Source organism: Trachemys scripta, unplaced genomic scaffold (genome assembly GCF_013100865.1).
Source record: "Trachemys scripta elegans isolate TJP31775 unplaced genomic scaffold, CAS_Tse_1.0 scaffold_26, whole genome shotgun sequence".
Lineage (NCBI taxonomy): Eukaryota > Metazoa > Chordata > Testudines > Emydidae > Trachemys > Trachemys scripta.
The window spans coordinates 2,006,227-2,022,026 of NW_023260511.1; the positions used below are offsets into that span (position 1 = coordinate 2,006,227).

Below are 15,800 nucleotides of genomic sequence, written 5' to 3' on the forward strand. Positions count from 1 at the left end.
CCCTTCTGGTCAGAGGGAACAAGATAAGTTGCCTTCTCGTAATCCAGCGATACTGGGTTGCAAACCACTCATCAGAAAACAAAATTTCCATTGCACAGGAAATTCCAATATTTCAACATTTGTTTTCATGTCAAATAGGAATGAAAAATTAAAATGTTGATGTTTTCTGCAAAACCAAAATTCCCACAAAATCATTTTGGAAACATCAAAAGGTTTTGTTTTCATAACATCGAAACATTATACTATACTATGACATATTAGCTGTATGATTTGTAAATATAGCATATATAATAAACCATTAAAATTAATATTTTAACAATATAAAAGTCACAATCAAATGAATCAAAACAAAGTTGAAATGAAACGTGTTGGCCTTATTGAAGCTAAACTTGAAGTTATTGAAACAAAAAGTTTTAACAGTATTGAAATAAAATGAAAAAGTTGGACTAATTCATTTTGACTTCCTCCAGTCAAAAATTTTGTCAAATCCACATCTTCCCATGAAACCCTTTCTAGTTCAACATAACTGAATTTTCCAAGCAACTAATTGCTAAGGCATGGCATGGTAAGTGTGTGGCTCTATAGCAGCCTCTGTGTCACTTTTCTTGCATATACTTCTTAAAGAGAGATGGCCCTTAATTTCAAAATTCAGATGTGCAGCCGGAACACTCCATAGTTTGGGACTGTGGTGCTTCGATGCAGGGTTACATTCAGCATCCTGATGAGACAGGGACTCCTTGTGCAGGTCAGATGTGGATGCAGATTTGGATTCTAACTCTACACAGCCTCTATATTCAGTCTGCCTGAATTTCAGGATTTTGAGCCAAGTCCATCTCTTATTTTAGACTATAAATATGATTCACGTCTCCTGTTCACTTGTGCAACTTTTCTCTTGTTTTTATTAGGTTGCAAAGCCTCCGTGAGAGGAATGATAATCCCCCTGAAGATCAGTACACAGGTATGAAAATCAGACACATTAATCACTTCTTGCTCTGAACTACAGATACATTTGCTGTTTGTTTTTTGAAGGAAAGGGGAGTTTGGTGAAGTTTATGTGGTAATTCAGGGGCCAGGATCTCTGACAAGTCAGTTAAGAGATCATATTGTAATAATTACGGAAATTATTTCCACCAGCAGCAATTTTTAACTACCAGTGGTTCTGATTAACCTCGGTACTCTATTTATCAGCATGGTACCTAATGCCTTCCTCAATGATTAGAAAACATAACATCCTATTTTGCTCTCTATTAGCAGCTGAGTGGAGGAACTAGGACTAATCCCAGGTCTCTTGACTTTAACAGTAGCGACCAGTTCTCTGGGCCACATTGCCATTTTAAAGCTATGTTGATTATAACTGATTTCAGAAGCAGCTCTGTATGAATGTGCATCTGGCACAAATCGGGTCTGGAGTACAAATCCATCCCAAATGACCTCTTCCGGATGTATAGCTCAACAGGTTGATTTCAATAAGCAGCTCTGAGTTTAAATATTTTTAAAAAATCTTTTGGGGAACTATGTTGTGCCTATTACATTTGCTGAGACACCAGTTAAACATATTGTAAGGGGACAAATTCACTTTTTAAATCTCCTTACAGCAAAATCTTACCAGAAACCATGTTATAACAAAAATTGTTATAAATGTGACCTTTTTTTACAGATAACAATGGGGTTGCATATTCCCATGGCATGGTAAGTGATTATGCTGTGCTGTTAAGCCATAACAATACACTGAAAGTCTGACATATTACACAGCAATGGTTTCCTGTTTAGATGTATTTTCCTTAAAAAAATTCTAATAAATTATAATTTCTATTATGATAGTGCTTCAAGGCCCCAGCTGTGATCAGAGCCATTAGGCACTATACAGATACATAATTAGAGACAGTAAATTTGTGAAACAGCTTTTTCGTTTGAGAAATTATACACAAAATTAAAAATATAAAAAATGGTCAAAATTGAAACAAAGTGTTTCAGATTTATTGAAAGAAAACATTTTGTTTGCCCCCAAACAATGTTTTCCCAGAATTGTGTGTCACAAAAAAATCTGCAAATTTTTTGTTTTTCATCTTGATTCTGGATGAAAAAAAATTGAAGTCTCAAAATTTTCCATAGGACAGAAAACCTGTTTTCTGGCCAGCTCTATTTACCAGCAAGGTTTTTATCTCTGGGGGGGGCCCAGTTCCATTGGGATATCATGTGTTCAGGGGAATTAAGCAGATTAGAGATATATCTCTTGCTATTTAGATATGTAAAAATGATCCTACTGTAATAGCAAGAAAACAGCACCCTGCTATAATTCCTCAAGCTACCAATACATGTATTAGTATATTGCCAGGGTTTCCATGACTAATACAAAAATTATTAACATTGATATCCATTTTGTGGTCAATGCTTCATAGATGGAAATGTTAATATACTAATGAATACATCTACAGGGCGATCTAGGGTGATCTTAGTGATGGCATTTTCAAACATGTATGAAGACAACAGGTTAGGTGAGATTGAATTTCCTTCTCTCCAATAACTAGTACTTATCCACAGAGTTTTTTTCACTTATACTCCACGGCAGGACTATATATTCTTATTTCATTTTTCAAGCCAGAAAGATACAAATCTGTACAGAGAAGCATCTCCTTCTGTGCTGAATTCAGCTGAATTCACCAAAGGATTGGCTATTTATCTGGTTAACGAGGACACATAGAATTACAGTAGTCAAGTTTACAAATCACCAAGATTTTTGGAAGAAATATAGCTGCCTGCTTCAGACCATCAACCATCCTGGAACAACTGAGGCTTAGAAGAGACTTTCCCTATGGGAAGATTATTTGCTAGCTGCCTCTTGCAGGATTTCATTTTTATTATTATTATAGCTGGTTGAAAATTTTGTGACAGGACAGTTTTCCATCAGAAAATGCTGATTCAACAAAATCAAAATATTTCATGGGAATTTTGTTGAAATTTTTGAAAGATTGTTATCAAAACATTTCATTTCAATATAGTAAAAAATGTGTTTCAACTTTATGGTTTCAACTTTTATGTTAGAATAGAATAGAATAGTCTAGGCATTTAAGCATTTATTAATTATATTATATTATATTATATTTAAGAGTCAAAATGATTAAGTCACAATGAATCATTCCAGCTTTTCAGAAACGAAACATTTTGCTAATGCCATTTCAATATTTCTGGAATGAAAATTTCAGATATTTAATGTCTTGGTCAATTTTCCCATTTTGACTTTTCATTCCAGTTTTGAACAAAAATAAATTTCAAAATGTCTCAATTTCCCAAGGGACAGAAATCCAGTTTTCTGGCCAGTTCAATGATGCAGTAATGCCTTGAAGCTCTGAGCACTGATCAGCACTGCGCTCTGTACACACACATAACAAACAGATGGCCACTGAGCTGAGGAGCTTACAATCTAAGGCCTCCATCCTGGACATTCTTATGCACATGCTTAACTTTATGCTGTGTGTACAGCCCTATTGAGGTCAATGGAGATGCTTGCAATGTATAATGTAAAACAATACATTCATCTTTGCAGACTGTGTAATATCCATTTTCCTCTGAAGCTTCTGCTGCCAGCGTCAGATTTGACTAGTTATAAAGTACACATGGGGTTGTTGGGGTTGATTAGCTACAGTTTGTACAGTATTCTGAGATCCTCAAGTGAAAGTCACAATGCGGTTTTGTCATTGACTTCAGTGGAATCAGTATTTCACCCAGTATGTTCATTATTTAGTTATTATCAATGAACAAAATTCCCCCTTTGCATTTAATAATGGGTATGTTCGATCACTCTCTGAGAGGCTACTTTGGCTGTGCCTTTAAATCTCAGCTTTCTGACAGCATTTCAACCAGAAAATAGCACCTTTGCACCCGGTATAATATGCCCCCATTGATTTAAAGGGCAAAGAAGCCCCGGAGCCGATCTATCAAAATTTTGATCTAGAGGATGTGCCTCATTCTACACGTCACTCGAAACAGAAGTATGAATCTGCCTTTCCGCTATATGTGAATGGTAAGTGATCCAGCCTACTGACAGCCTCAGCCCAGACTCAGCAAGGGACTTAAACACTCATATACATTTCACCAGGTATGTAATTAGTGGGATTCTTCATGTGCTTCAAATTATGCATATGCTTAATTACCAGGGCCTGGATCCATGTCACTTATTCATACTGATGTAGAGCTTTCTCCACTGGGAGAACTGGGGTGAAATTGACCCCTTCTGCCCTAAGCTTGAGGAATCTGATTTTCTGTAGAAGTGGCGCAGGAAATAGAACGAGAACAATCAGAGGCAGATACAGGTCTCGCTCCCTGACCCATGGAGGAATGCATTCTAACATTCAGAAGGGTAAACTGGTGGGGAAAATGTTTCCTGTAGGCTGACTTCCACCAGTCAGAGATTTTGAAATCTCTGATTAAATGCAAACTGGAAATAAGGTTTTCATTTTGACGATGAGGGTGACTCACCTTTAAACCAAACTCCTCAGGGAAATGGTGGATTCTCCATCACTTGATATCTTCAGGTCAAGACTGGACACCTCTATGGATGATGCTTTAGCCAAACAAAAGTTATTGGGCTCAACTGAGAGGTAACTGGGTGAAATTCATGGGTCTGTGCTATACAGGAGGTCAGATTAGATGATCTAATGGTCCCTTTTTGCCTTAAGCTCTGTGAATCAAGGAAACTTTGATCCAAGAAAGAGAAGAGAGACTATAAATATCAGACTGAATGGGTTTTGCTTCCTGGCACTTGGAGTCTTTTGGTCCTGATCAATGGAAAGGCTAGCAATAATTAGAATGAGTTCTGGGTCTTTGAAAACTCATGGTGACCGGGGGAGGTCCCGGATGATTGGAAAAAGGCTAATGTAGTGCCCATCTTTAAAAAAGGGAAGAAGGAGGATCCGGGGAACTACAGGCCAGTCAGCCTCACATCAGTTCCTGGAAAAATCATGGAGCAGGTCCTCAAGGAATCAATTCTGAAGCACTTAGAGGAGAGGAAAGTGATCAGGAACAGTCAGCATGGATTCACCAAGGGGAAGTCATGCCTACACGAACCTAATTGCCTTCTATGATGAGATAACTGGCTCTGTGGATGAGGGGAAAGCAGTGGATGTGTTATTCCTTGACTTTAGCAAAGCTTTTGATACAGTCTCCCACAGTATTCTTGCCGCCAAGTTAAAGAAGTATGGGCTGGATGAATGGACTGTAAGGTGGATAGAAAGCTGGCTAGATCGTCGGGCTCAACGGGTAGTGATCAATGGCTCCGTGTCTAGTTGGCAGCTGGTTTCAAGCGGAGTGCCCCAAGCGACCCTTTCCTCCTCTAAGTGCTTCAGAATTGATTCCTTGAGGACCTGCTCCATGATTGGGGCCGGTCTTGTTTAATATCTTTATTAATGATCTGGAGGATGGTGTGGACTGCACTCTCAGCAAGTTTGCAGATGACACTAAACTGGGAGGCATGGTAGATACACTGGAGGGTAGGGATCGGATACAGAGGGACCTAGACAAATTAGAGGATTGGGCCAAAAAATCCAGATGAGGTTCAAAGTAAGTACAAGTGCAGAGTCCTGTACTTAGGACAGAAGAATCCTATGCACTGCTACAGACTAGGGACCGAATGGTTAGGTAGCAGTTCTGCAGAAAAGGACCTAGGAGTCACAGTGGACGAGAAGCTGGATATGAGTCAACAGTGTGCTCTTGTTGCCAAGAAGGCTAACGGCATTTTGGGCTGTATAAGTATGGGCATTGCCAGCAGATCGAGGAACGTGATCGTTCCCCTTTATTCGACATTGGTGAGGCCTCATCTGGAGTACTGTGTCCAGTTTAGGCCCCACACTACAAGAAGGATGTGGAAAAATTGGAAAGAATCCAGCGGAGAGCAACAAAAATGATTAGGGGTCTGGAGCACATGACTTATGAGGAGAGGCTGAGGGAACTGGGATTGTTTAGTCTCCAGAATAGAAGAATGAGGGAGGATTTGATAGCTGCTTTCAACTACCTGAAGGGGGGTTCCGAAGAGGATGGCAGATGTTCTCAGTGGTGGCAGATGACAGAACAAGGAGCAATGGTCTCAAACTGCAGTGGGGGAGGTCTAGGTTGGATATTAGGAAACACTATTTCACTAGGAGGGTGGTGAAACACTGGAATGCGTTACCTAGGGAGGTGGTGGAAACTCCTTCCTTGGAGGTTTTTAAGGCCCGGCTTGACAAAGCCCTGGCTGGGATGATTTAGTTGGGAATTGGTCCTGCTTTGAGCAGGGGGTTGGATTAGAAGACCTCCTGAGGTCCCTTCCAACCCTGATATTCTATGATTCTATGATTCTATGGGTCAGGCCCGTTACCACTAGAAGTGTTGCAATTTCCAATTAAACTGAATTTTGGATACCCTGGAATTTCATAATACAAAAACCAGCCTCCAAATCACAGATATGAACCTGCAATTCCTACATCATCATAAAATGTGTTCTACTGCCTTTGTGAAATGGGCTGGGATTCCTGTGTCTTTTTTAGCGGGTAAGTGGTAAAATTAGACCTGAGCTAATATCTAAAAATAGTGGTATTTGGTTGTTGTTTTTTTCCAAATATTTGCTCAGAAAAAAACTCTGGATTTTCCTTGATGGCATTCTCATCCGTCATACGTTTGCTTCCTGCACCACTCCATTGATGAGTTTGCTTCAGTACGCAAGAGTCAGAGAGAGAGAATTTCTAATTCAGCCATGAATGTTCACACTGCAAACCTGACTGTGTTACCCTCAACCAATCACTGAAGAGATTAAAATGATCTGTTAGATTTATATTATCAAATGCAATGAAATTCATCTAAATGGGCTATGCACCAAGAATATTTAATTGAAATTGTTTAATTAATAAGTTCATGTTATTAATACATTTGAGATAATCACAATCTGTTTAGCCAATTTGTAAACAGAAAAAAAAATGGTCTAACAAGTTAAAACTAATTTTTTAAAAGTGGCTCACAATTTTGGGCACCTACACTGATGCATCTTAGAAAAACCTGATTTTCACAAAATCAGGCCCTTTTAAGGTGTCTTAATATGTGCTCCTAAAATTGCTAGCCATTTTTGAAACTTTAGGCCCAATGTTCTATAAATATCTGCCCCAGATTTAGCCATAAATCAGGAGACCCACCTCCACATTCAGCATGATTGTTTGTAGTCTCAACAAAGAGTTCACACTTAGAATGGGCAAATGCACTGAAATAGGGCTAGATTCTGCCCTTTTACTTATAGGGAGCAATCACATGCTATGTTCATAACTGACTAGTAGAGCAAGGTACTTTTCAAAGTGACTCAGAGTGGCAGAACCAGGCCTGCAATCTCAGAGAATCATAGAACCATGGGGTCAGAAGGGACTGCAGGGGTCACCTAATCTAACCTCTGCCAAGATGCAGGATTTGTTGTGTCTAAACCATCCAAGACTGATGGCTACCCAGCCTCTTTTTGAAAACCTCCAGTGAAGGAGATTCCACAACTTCCCTAGGCAGCCTGTTCCATTTTCCTACTGATCTTACAGTTAGGAAGTTGTTCCTGAGATTTAATCTATTCTTCTATGCTATAACATCCCATCGGGTGGTCTCTGTGCAGGAAAGTTGAAGATAGATAGTGTGACGGGTTGGATCACAGAAACCCCCTTGGGAACTGCCACCTGATTGCCAAGACTACTTCTGCCCCTACTTTCCCGGGAATCCAGCACCGTGTCTTGCTGAGCCAGACACACCCGTCTGCTCCAACACAGACCTAGGGTCTGAACCAAGTGCCCAAAAGCTGCAGACTTAACTGAAAACAGTTTACAGAAGTGTTCTTGTCTTTAACACTCAGATGCCCAACTCCCAATGGGGTCTAAACCTAAATAAATCCGCCCTCTATAACACTGATAGAGAGATATGCACAGCTGTTTGCCCACCCAGGTATTAACACATACTCTGAGTTAATGAATTGTTGGGGGGGAGGGATAGCTAAGTGGTTTGAGCATTAACCTGCTAAATCTACAGTTGTAAATTCAATCCTTGAGGGGGCCATTTAAGGATCTGGGGCAAAAATCAGTCTGGGGATCAGTCCTGCTTTGAGCCAGGGTTGGACTAGATGAGCTCCCCTCCAACCCTGATATTCTTAAAAAAGTGATTTTATTAAATACAGAAAGTAGGATTTAAGTGGTTCCAAGTCATAACAGACAGAACAAAGTAAGTCACCAAGCAAAATAAAATAGAACAATCAAATCTATGTCTAATCAAACTGAATACAGATAATCTCACCCTTAGAGATGCATCAGTAGGTTTTTTCCTCAGACTGGACACCTTCCAGGCCTGGGCACAATTCTTTCCCAGGGTACAACTCTTGTTCCAGCTCAGGTGTAGTTAGGGGATTCTTCATGATGGCTCCTCCCGCTTTGTTCTGTTCCACCCATTTATATATCTTTTGCATAAGGCAGGAATTCTTTGTCCCTTTCTGGGTTCCCACCCCCTTCTTCTCAATGGAAAGACACCAGGGTAAAGATGGATTCCAGTTCAGGTGACATGATCACATGTCACTGCAAGACTTCATTATCCACTTGCCAGCACATACGTATACAGGAAGACTTACAGGTAAAACACAGCCATCTGCAGTCAATTGTCCTGGTTAATGGGAGTCATCAAGACTCCCACATTTTGCATAATTACAATAGGCCCTCAGAGTTATATTTCATATTTCTAGTTTCAGATACAAGAGTGGTACATTTATATAAATAGGATGATCACACTCAGTAGATTATAAGCTTTGTAATGATACCTTACACAAGACCTTTTGCATGAAGCATATTCCAGTTACATTATATTCACTCATTAGCATATTTTTTATAAAATCATATAGACTGCAACGTAGATAGATAGATAGGATAGTTTTTAAAGGAAATTGCATTGTTTCTGTATTGTTTATGCAGAGAGAGGATTTCATTCTTTAGGGACTGCATCATGCACCAATTTTACATTCACCTCCAAATAACTATAAACCAATTGCCACACTAAAATTGGAAAAACTGGGGTTTGGCTCCTAGACCAGAATTTATTGCAGAGGTGGCTGATTTGATGTGCACATGGGGTGAATAAGGACAGACACGGGGATGGGATTTTGCATGGCAGGCTGCAACTTTATTAAACTTAACACAGGGGAGGGGCGCTATCTGCCATGTCATCCATACTCTCACTCACCAGGCATTTTAAGTGGTTACAGTGCAATGATTATAGGCTCCTACCACGTAACACATAACTCGGGGTAGACTCTCCTCAGCCGATCCCTAAGATTCAGGTTTCTCCTCTGAGTTGTACCACCACCACCCTGGTGAGGGGGACAGAGGGTCCTAGAAGGGGGACCTCAGCCCACAAAGGCCAAAAAATCCTCTCTCATGAACCCAAGACCCCTCAGCAAATTTCCAGGTCTTTTACTTCTAGGAACCTTCCCTTTTAGCCTGTTAACCCCACTGGAAAATGGCTTCAAGTTGCAATGAACTAATATCCCTGACAAATACTAGCACAAATTACTAAATCCCATTCCTAATTAACCTAACTGTGCCTCTCAGGTGCTGAGAAGAAGGCAACAATCCCACCATACCTCTGCTAATTTGACCCGGGAAGAAAAGTTCTTTCCTGACCCCCAAACAGTCCATCGGTCAGACCCACAGCACTGGCAAGACACAGCTCCGAAACTACCATTACAGGGGTGGGGCTGGGGCTGCTGAAATGGAGTAAAAAGAGGCTCCACGTTGCCCAGGCTAGGGCTTAAATTAACCAAAGGTGACAGCAAAGGACCAATCAACTTCCCTCTGTTCCCAGCTGGCCAAGAGGTGGATAGAACCTCTGAAGTGAGTGCTCTCCTCCCATTTTCTACTGGGGCTGTCCCAATCACCCCTGGTCCCATCAAGTTTTCCAACCATTGAGGCAGGTGGGTGGCATCATATCTCTCTCTCATTTTTGCATGGAACACTGGGCACTGGAACCAATGTCCAGATAGCCATTGCAGGGGTCTGAGAGTCCATCTTGTCTCCTATTCCAGTGTCCAGTCCAAGTCACAATTTAACCTGTAATATTTACATTCTGTCTCTGGAATACAGGTTGTACAAATCATATCTCTCTCAGCAACCTTCACTTAAATCAACGGCGTGTTTTGTTTGGGATAGGGTGAAATTCCCTGGGGATCAATGGTGTGAGATCTGCAGGTGGCTAATATGTTTTCCATGTTTCCTTCTCATTTTCCTATAGATGTGTACAGCCCATGAGAGGTGCAGGATGCTGGAAGATAAGCATCTCAGTTTAGCTTTTTCAAAGTTTGATTTCAATGTGTCAGAGCCAGCAGAAGAGGAAAGAAGAGGACACTCCGGCACTGAAGGAACATTTCAGAAATTTGGAAATATGCAGAATTTTTGGTTTTTGAAGAGAGAAATAAAGAGCAACATGAGTTTAACCTACCTGATTTCTTAACTGGGCATGAGGATGTGTGTCAATTTCAGACTAGTTCCTCCTGTGCAAAAGGAAACTGTGTTTGATGTAAATAGATGATGCTGTATTATAAATCATAATTTTATTTCTGTTACATGTATGCTGAACTGGAATGTATGAGAGGGCTCACTTTATTATTTGATCATATGAGTCAGAATTTTCTTTTTGTTATCTTTATCTCTATACAACTATTAATTTCAATTTCCTTTTTTTAATATATGCAAAATAAAATTAAAATTAAAAAAAGAAAAACAAGTATTGTGCAGTAATGTGTATAGAACTGAGCAAATAATTGATTTTTTTCATCTCAGGAACCAAATAAAAAATTTAGTTATTTCAAACCAAAACTGATTTTTTTTTGTTTTTTTCACCAAAGCAAAAAAAAAAAAAAAAAAAGTTGTTGTTGGGGTTAGTTTGTTTGTTTTCCATGTTGGATGGAAAACATCCAAAACTATATGAAATGAAAAATCTGAAACTAAACTAATTGGGGTGAGGATTATTTCTGGTTTTTGTTTTAATTCTGAGGTGTTTTTTATTGGAGATGAAACTTTTTTATTTATTTATTTAATTTAGTTTTCAAGTGTTTTTGCATCCCTTAAAAAATAAATATTACTAAAGTTCAAAATTAAAATGTCATTTTGAAATGAAAAGACACAATGTTTCATTTTGAAATGGTTGAAACAAACTGTTTTGACATTTTTTATTTTTTCAGCCAAAAGTATTTGCCACATTCAATCCAAATTCATGAATAGTTTCAGTGCCTCCCCCATGCATTTTTTTCAGTTTATGTACTATTCCCCAAAAAAACTTTCACCCAGCTCTGAACACATGAGCATATTCACAGTTCCTCTGCTTTGTAAAAAACATATAGCTCTATTGATTTCATTGGCGCTTCACCACTTTTGTCCTTTTGAGTATTTTCCCCTTCACCAATTTCTTCCATTTGAGCATGTGGTCCGTAGAGGGTAAAATGCTAGATTAATTCTTAGCTTGCACTCCCTTCTGCTGTGACAAAACATGCACCCTTCTGCAGGGGGGTTATACTGCTCAGCACTGGGAAGACACCCACTCATTTCAGGTACCACAGTGAAGACGAGGCAGCGTCAGACCTGGAGGGGTCAAAAGAGGAGTTTCTGGAGTAAGCTGATAAATTAGGGCCTTATCTAAAGCTTACTGAAATCAATGGAAAGACTCAACTGCCTTCAATGGGTTCAGGATCAGGTCCTCAAAGAGCAGCAAATTACCGCCCCTGGGCAGGACACGACAGAGACCTGAAAGGACCATTGTGATCATAGATTCATAGATTCCAAGGCCCGAAGGGGCCACTGTGTTCATCTAGTGTGACCTCCGGTAGAACACAGGCCAGAGAACTTCCCCACAATAATTCTGAGAGCAGATCTTTCAGAAAAACATCCAATCTGGATTTTAAAATTGTTAATGATGGAAAATCCACCACAAACCTTGGTAAATTGTTTCAATGGTTAATTACTCTCACGGTTAAGCATTTACACCTTATTTCCAGTCTGAATTAGTCGAGCTTTAACTCCCAGCCATTGGATCGTGTTAGACTGTTCTCTGCTAGATTGACGAGCCCATTAGTAATCTTTGTTCCCCAGGCAGGTACTTATTGACTGTGATCAAGTCACCTCTTAACCTTCTCTTTGATAAACTAAAGAGATTGAGCTCCTTGAGTCTCTCACTATCAAGCATGTTTTCTAATACTCAGGATTCTTCTCTGACCCCTCTCCAATTTATCAACATTATTCTTAAATTGTGAACACCAGAACTGGGGACAGTATTCCAGCAGCAGTCGCACTGCCGCCAAATTTAAAGATATAATAACCTATCTATTTCTATTCAAGATTCCCCATTTTATGCATTAGCCCTATTGGCCATAGCATTGCACTGGGAGCTCATGTTCAGCTGATTATTGGTCCTGCTGGTGTTGGTGTTGGTCCTGCTTTGAGCAGGGGATTGGACTGGATGACCTCCTGAGGTCTCTTCCAACCCTAATATTCTATGAAGGGGGAGAAATTGATGTCCAGCAGAGAAAAGCACATTTTTGAAGGCAAGAAAACATTTGAGAAACCATTAGAAAAGCACATATTTGGTGAAAGGGAGGGCAAGTTTAATTAGTGCTCTCAAAAGAAGAATGGCAGTAGAACTAGATAAAACATGGTGTTATCTGGAAACAGGACTTTTGCAAGTTTCTTCCACACAACTCTGCCAATCCAATAGCACCCTTACTATTTTAGTCTTGGATGTCTCCTAAAGAGAGAAGGCAGCAGCTGGGAGAAGGCAGCAGAGGCAGTTCTCAGTGGTGGCAGATAACAGAACAAGGAGCAATGGTCTCAAGTTGCAGCGGAGGAGGTCTAGGTTGGATATTAGGAAACACTATTTCATTAGTAGGGTGGTGAAGCACTGGAATGGGTTACCTAGGGAGGTGGTGGAATCTCCATCCTTAGAGGTTTTTAAGGCCTGGCTGGCTTCACAATGCCCTGGATGGGATGATTTAGTTGGTGTTGGTCCTGCCTTGAATGGGGGTTGGACTAGATGACCTCCTGAGGTTTCTTCCAACCCTAATCTTCTATGATTCTATGATTGTCCACCATGATTCTGAAATCTTTTTTCAGTCACTGCTTCCCAGGAAAGAGCCCCCCACATCCTTTGTTCCTAGATGTATACATTTACATTTAGATGATCTGGGTGTAATAGACCAGTGAGCCTCACTTTCTTACCTGGTTACACAAGTGGAAATTATAATTATAAAAAGAATTATAGGCCACCTTCATGATCATGACATGGTAGGGACTAGCCATCATGGCTTCTGCAATGGAATAGCATGTCTTTCTAATCCACTAGATAGTGGATAAAGGAGAAACAATTAATATAATTTATTTGGCCTTTGACAAAATCCCTTTTAGGTGGTTAGTAAAGAAACTAAGTAAAGCTATCGATTAATTTCAGTTAACTCACGTGATTAACTCAAAAAAATTAATCACAATTAAAAAAATTAATCATGATTAATCGCAGTTTTAATTTCACTGTTAAACAATAGAATACCAATTGAAATGTATTAAATATTTTGGATGATTTTCTACATTTTCATATACATTGTATTCTATGTTGTAATTGAAATCAAGGTGTATATTATTTTTGATTACAAATATTTTCACAGTAAAAATAATAAAAGAAATAGTATTTTTCAATTCACCTCATACAAGTACTGTAGTGCAATCTCTTAATCATGAATGTAGATTCAACTTACAAATGTAGATTTTTTTTTTGTTACATAACTGCATTCAAAACCAAAACAATGTAAAACTTCAATGCCTACAAGTCCACTCACTCCTACTTGTTCAGACAATCTCTTAGACAAACAAGTTTGTTTACATTTACAGGAGATAGTGCAGCCCTCTTCTTATTTAGAATGCCACCAGAAAGTGAGAACAGGCATTTGCATAGCACTTTTGTAGCTGGCATTGCAAGGTATTTACTTGTCAGATATGCTAAACAATCATATGGACCTTCATGCTTCGGCCACCATCCCGGAAGGCATGCTTCCATGCTGATGATGCTCGTTAAAAAAATAATGTGTTATTTAAATTTGTGACTGAACTACTTGGGGAAGGATTGTATGTCCCCTATGCTGTTGTACCTACAGTCTGCCATATATTTCATGTTTTAGCAGTCATAGACTATCAGGGCTGGACAGGACCTCACCTAGTCCAACCCCCTGCTCAAAGTAAGGCCAGTCCCCAACTTTTTTTTTTTTTTTTTGGCCCCAGCTCCCTAAATGGCTCTCTCACGGATTGAATTCACAACTCTGGGCTTAGCAGGCCAATGCTCAAACCACTGGGGTATCCCTGGGTCAGCTGATGACTTAGCACATGTTCATTTTAAGAACACTTTCACTGTAGATTTCACAAAATGCAAAGAAGGTACCAATGTGAGATTTCTAACTGACCCAAGGTTTAAGAATCTGAAGTGCCTTCCAAAATCTGAGAGGGATGAGGTGTGGAGCATGCTTTCAGAAGTCTTAAAAGAACAACACTCCGATGAGGAAACTACAGAACCTGAACCACCAAAAAAGAAAATCAACCTTCTGCTGATGGGATCTGACTCAGATAATGAAAATGAAAATGCATTAGTCTGCATTGCTTTGGATTGTTATTGAGCAGAAACCATCAACAGCATGGACGCATGTCCTCTGGAATGGTGGCTGATCCATACAGCCCCATCAGGGGGAAGGAATAGCTCAGTGGTTTGAGCAGTGACCTGCTAAACCCAGGGTTATGAGTTCATTCCTTGAGGGGGCCACTTAGGGATCTGGGGCAAATTCAGTACTTAGTCCTGCTAGTGAAGGGAGCTGGACTCAATGACCTTTCAGGGTCCCTTCCAGTACTAGGATATCTCTCTTTTTTTTAATACGAATCTTTAGCACATCTAGCATGTAAATATCTTGCGATGCTGGCTACAACAGTGCCATGAAAACACCTGTTCTCACTTTCAGGTGACATTGTAAACAAGAAGCAGGCAGCATTATCTCCTGCAAATGTAAACAAACTTGTTTGTCTTAGCGACTGGCTGAATAAGAAGTAAGACTGAGTGGACTTGCAGGCTCTAAAATTTTACATTGTTTTATTTTTGAATGCATTTTTTGTACATAATTCTACATTTGTGAGTTCAACTTTCATGATAAAGAGATTGCACTACAGTACTTGTATTAGGTGAATTGAAAAATAATATTTCTTTTGTTTTTTACAGTGCAAATATTTATAATAAAAATAAATTTAAAGTGAGCATTGTACACTTATTTATTTTGTGTTGTAACTGAAATCAATATATTTGAAAATGTATAAAACATCCAAAAATATTTAAATAAATGGTATTCTATTGTTGTTTAACAGTGCGATTAATCGTGATAACGTTTTTTTAATCATGTGATTAATCTTGATTATTCTTTTTAATTGCTTGACAGCCCTAAAACTAAATAATCATTGAGTAGGAGGCAAAGTTCTGTCATGGGGCAGAAACTGGCTCAAAGATAGAAAGAATAGGACTAAATGATCAATTGAGAATAGAGGGTGCCTAAAGGGTCTGTACTAGGCCCTCTGTTGTTTAATATGTTTATTAATTATGTGAAAAGGGGAGTGAACAGTAAAGTAGCAAAAAAGGCAGATGGCATAATATGCTCAGGGTCTAGCAGGTTGCAATGCATGGGGTCAGGAAGGAATTTTCCCCGGGTCAGATTGCCAGGGATTGGGAGGGGTGAGAGTTGCTTGCTGGGATTATCTGGGTAT

General features: G+C 39.4%; 1 long non-coding RNA gene across 1 annotated transcript; it reads left to right on the forward strand.

Annotated features, from left to right (window-relative positions):
* The first annotated feature begins 735 nt into the window (after nt 1-735).
* Nucleotides 736-10,695, forward strand: LOC117870373. Its single transcript, XR_004643976.1, has 4 exons — nt 736-958; nt 1,658-1,689; nt 3,910-4,021; nt 10,261-10,695. It is a non-coding gene; the product is annotated as an uncharacterized LOC117870373 (long non-coding RNA).
* The last annotated feature ends 5,105 nt before the right edge of the window (nt 10,696-15,800 follow it).